The following is a 5,358-nucleotide window of genomic DNA, read 5'->3' on the forward strand; positions in this document are numbered from 1 at the left end:
AAAGTATTTTGTTTTGGCTACAAAGTCCCAGCTATCTCAAATCCCCCCTCCCTATCCCTCAGCTGTAGTATGGCAACACTGAAGCTGTCAAGATGGCTTTTGTTAGGTCAGCTTCAGGGTTGACAGGTCTCACTTAATGACAGTGTCCCTTCTAAGTTACATTGGACTCCCACCCGCAAAAAAGTACTTAAGACTCGGATTTGTATTTCCCGCATTCAGTCATCTCTCCCATGGTCACAGGATCGCATTTGGGGCATTTAGCAACCAGCTCATAGTTATGGCAATTTGTAGCATTCGGAGATCATGTGACCCACAATGTACAATGCTTTTTGCTGGAAACTTGACATTTACATCCAGTTTTCTGCAAAAAAACCCAAAACCTGTCATTAAGTAAACAATGAGTTCTCTTAATGACCATGATATTTGCTTTACCGCCACATTCACTTAATGACCATGGCAAAAAAAAAAAGTAAAATCAGGTTGATCACGTGATGACCTTAATGACTGACATGATTTTTAATCACAATTCTGGGTATCAATTATTACATAATTGTAATAATTAAGTCATTAAAACACAACGACTACTTCTAATGAAATGTATGGTTTCTCTATCTACATTATATCAACTTTTGTTGTACCAACATATGCACCCAAAGTCTTCTGCATACAACTGGGCTGATCAACCTGGAGTTGATTTACAGAGATAGCTAGATACAGGTAGTCTTCACTGACTGCCTTGTGCAGCGGCCATTCAAAGTTATGACGATGCTAAAAAAACAACTTTAAAACAAGTCCTTGCTTTTATGGCTGTTGCAATGAATACCCAGAATGACAGGTCTAAATGTTCTTGGTGCAATTACTTTACCTTCACGATAAAGGGGCCCCTGGTGGCTCAACAGACTAATGCAGTCTGTCATTAACACAGCTGCTTGCAATTACTGCAAGTTCAAGTCCCACTAGGCCCAAGGTTGACTCAGCCTTCCATCCTTTATAAGGTAGGTAAAATGAGGACCCAGATTGTTGGGGGCAATAAAAGTTGTATATAATATACAAATGGATGAGACTATTGCTTAACACAATGTAAGCTGCCCTGAGTCTTTGGAGAAGGGCGGGATACAAATTCAAATTAAAAAAAAAAAGAAGCAAATCAGCAACAAACAATTTTCTGTGTATTCAGGATGCTTTGGAGGATTATATTGATATCAGTCTTAATTGTTCCACAGTCTTGAAATATATATATTACAATCATGAATATCATTTATGTAATTCACAACTGGCATATATTTCTGCTTGAGACAATCGGAATCAATACTGTAAGTACGGGAGGCGGAAGTAAAACTGTAACGCATAATCAAGTGATTTTTCACTTACCAACACAATTTGGCACAACTTAACAACCAGAAATGTAAGATGTAAGTCCAATTGTAATCATGTGATTTCTCTCCTCACTGACTACGTCAGTCCCAGTTGTAGCTGCTAAGTGAGGATTACCTTTGTATAAATAAATCAGCCTTGATCCATTCAAGATGTATGGACTTCATTTTACACAAGTTTCAGCAGTGGCCGTATTGTTGGGGATTCTGGGAACTAATTGCACAGGAATGGGTAAGGCTAAGACAGTGGTCAGCAACCTGTGGCTCTGGAGCCGCATGTGGTTCTTTCATCCCTCTGCTGCGGCTCCTTGTCACCGATCAGCTCCACAATTGATAGGGCTTTTGGTTAGGACAGGAAGAGGAAAAAGGACGCCGTGCTAGGAGGAGACTCTATGATGGGGGAACCGGATTTCCGGTTGGCTCCAGAATTGAATGGTGGCTTCCAGTTAGGACCTTTCTGGCTCTTTGAGTATTTAAGGTTGCTGACCCCTGGGCTTAAAGAACCTAATGGGTACGGATTGATGGTTCTTCATGCTTGTATAAGCAAAGGAATTCTACTGGGTGAAGTATCGACTCTGCTTTTCCTGTTTGGCAACTTTGCCTTTTCTTTTGAAAGATTTTTTTTTTGGAATATTTCAATTCTCCAGAGCCAAAGAAGCTGGAAAGAGCAGAAAGCAAGAATACAGTTTTGCTGACATTTTAATCTGGAATCAGTCTTAAAAGTCCCAACAAGGGACTTAATTCTGGAACCAAATTTCTTTGTTATCAAATGAAATCCTGGAGCTATCATGAAGGGATCAGGTAGATTCTTTCATCTTTCTGTAACATAATATGTTTTTTTTTTGATATGGCAGAAGAAAAATATTTAAGAAAACTTTATCTCTGTTTGTAAAAGATGTGTAAATGGAAGACAATAAAATATGGACCCTTTTTCTATCTTGTCTTCTCCAGTGCTCAGGTTAAAGTCTGTGAAGGAGACAGAAGGAATAAAATAGAATAACAGAGTTGGAAGGGACCTTGGAGGTCTTCTAGTCCAACCGTCTGCTTAGGCTGGAAACTCTACACCACTTCAGACAAAAGGTTATCCAACATCTTCTTAAAAACTTCCAGTGTTGGAGCATTCACAACTTCTGCAGGCAAGTTGTTCCACAGATTAATTGTTCTCACTGCCAGGAAATTTATCCTTAGTTCTAAGTTGCTTCTCTTGTTGATTTGTTTCCACCCATTGCTTCTTGTCCTACCCTCATCAGGTGCTTTGGAGAATAGCTTGACTCCCTCTTCTTCGTGGCAGCCCCTGAGATATTGGAACACTGCTATCATGTCTCCCCTAGTACTTCTTTTCATTAAACTAGATATATCCAGTTCCTATAACTATTCTTCATATGTTTTAACCTCCAGTCCCCTAATCATCTTTGTTGCCCTTCTCTGCACTCTTTCTAGAGTCTCCACATCCTTTTTATATCGTGGTGACCAAAACTGGATGCAGTATTCCAAGTGTGGCCTTACCAAGGCATTATAAAGTGGCACTAACACTTCACGTGATCTTGATTCTATCCCTCTGTTTATGCAGCCTAGAACTGTGTTGGTTTTTTGGCAGCTGCTGCACACTGCTGGCTCATATCTAAATGGTTGTCCACTAGGACTCCAAGATCCCTCCCAGAGTTACTGCTATTGAGCAAGGTACCACATATACTGTACTTGTGCATTTGGTTTTTCTTGCCTAAATGTAAAACCTTACTTTTTTCACAATTGAATTTCATTTTGTTAGATAGCGCCCAATGTTCAAATCTGTCAAGGTCCTTCTGTATCTTAAGCCTATCTTCTGGAGTACTGGCTATTCGTGCCAGCTTGATGTCATCTGCAAATTTGATGATTTCCCCATCTATCCCCTCGTCCAAGACATTGATGAAGATGTTGAAGAGTACTGGGCCTAAAACAGAGCCTTGGGGTACTCCACTGTATACTTCCCTCCACGTAGATTAAAGTTGAGGACAGCCACAGAGGAAAAAAGGGGAAAAACATTGATTCCATAGATAAGCTTTTTTTATCTTTTTATTTTCTAATGGGAAATAGAAGCCCACCTACGTGAGATGAGTAAAATTGTAAATGTAGGGATGGTTTCATCTGCTCCCCCTATCACAAATATCGCTGATTTTCTGATTCCTAATAAAAGGATAATCAATATTGCTAATTTAAGTCCATTCCTTACATGTTTGAGTCAACCATCTTCGATCAAATGCAGGACTGGCACCCACAGTGCTCGTCCCAATACAGTCTTTCACATGTTTAATTGTATGTCATTGTGAGTTGTCAAAAAGTCAAAGAAATATGTCAAGCAATGTGCTGTGCAGCGTGGGATGCAACACCTCAAAGTGCCACCAGTGGTCGCTACAGGCACATTTTAGTCACGAAAGGAAAAATTCTAACTTGAATGCAAAGTGGATTTTATTAAGTTTGGCTTTGCTTTCCACTCTCTGAGGATTGGTTGTTCACCTCTGATGTTAGCAAACAAGTCTTTCAGCTTTTGATTAAAATCTCTCAATATTAAAATAGAGTGCACTTTTAATTGTTTATTCCAGGGGAATAGAGTAGAGTAGAGTAGAGTAGAGTAGAGTAGAGTAGAGTAGAGTAGAGTAGTATAGTATAGTATAGTATAGTATAGTATAGTATAGTATAGTATAGTATAGTATAGTATAGTATAGTATAGTATAGAATAGAATAGTATAGAATAGAATAGAATAGAATAGAATAGAACAGAACAGAACAGAACAGAACAGAACAGAACAGAACAGAATAGAATAGAGTAGAACTTTTTATTGGACACATAAGGAATTTGTCTTGGTGCATACACTCTCAGTGTACATAAAAGAAGAGATACGTTCATCAAAAATCATAAGGTACAACACTTAATGATAGTCATAGGGAACAAATAAGCAATCAGGAAACAATCAATATCAATATAAATCATAAGGATACAAGCAACAAAGTTACCGTCATACATTCATAAGTGGAAGGAGATGGGTGGTGAGAATGATGAGAAGATTAATAGTAGTGCAGATTTAGTAAATAGTTTGCAGTGTTGAGGGAATTATGAAAATTGACCTTAAATCTATTCTTCCCCTCTCCATAACCTTTAGGATTATTGCAAAGCTGTCAGACTATTGGGACTGTTAAACCCAATAGTTTGACAGCTTTGATCATTGCAGTACAATTGCCTAAAAGTCAATTTACTAAAAGACATAATCCCTAGCGCCCATCACTAAAATATATCCCACCTGTAAAATTAGCAATCTTCGCTCTGTATGGAGTTGTAGAAATGAACAAAGTAATGTGTAGAGGTTTAAAGTACATGGCTTGCCATGACCTTTCCAAATAAGATAAATCAGCCCATCCATGGGTTGCTGTCAGAGTTACTCTGGGTGCCTGAAGCTTCTTCCAAGCCAAAAGCATCTGATTTTTCCTGAAAATCTCCCCCAATTCACCCAATGCAGAAAAGAGACTGAAAATTCCCACCAATCCTTCTGCTGTACGCCGTCAATTCCAAAAGGTGATAACATGAATCTAAGAATCTGTATTTTTTCTATTTATTTGCTGCATCGTTTTTCTCTTTTAAAAAGTGCAAGGGTGTGCTTGCGTGTTATACAAGACTCTTCAGAGAAGAGACATAGGTAATAAACCAGCTTTTTGTGCTATCTCTTGTTTTGAAAAAGTTCATTTCCTCTCATTCATGTTTCACCAAATCTTTTCTCGTTGCGTTTTCTAACTTAGGATCAGGCCTTGTTTAAGCTTGGACCTAAAGGTGGAGTCTCTTCTCCCATTTGCCTTTCTGTATTCACTCTCCCCACTATGTAATTGCAGGAAGTTTTAAACAAAGGGAAAAGAAAAACAAAACTTGGCACATTTTGAGCCACCTCCCTCTATCTATATGGGAGCAGACTCCTCCCAGGGGCTGGGCTAACAGATGCCAAGCATCTCCATCCCAGCT

This window comes from Ahaetulla prasina, chromosome 6, assembly GCF_028640845.1.
Source record: "Ahaetulla prasina isolate Xishuangbanna chromosome 6, ASM2864084v1, whole genome shotgun sequence".
NCBI lineage: Eukaryota > Metazoa > Chordata > Lepidosauria > Squamata > Colubridae > Ahaetulla > Ahaetulla prasina.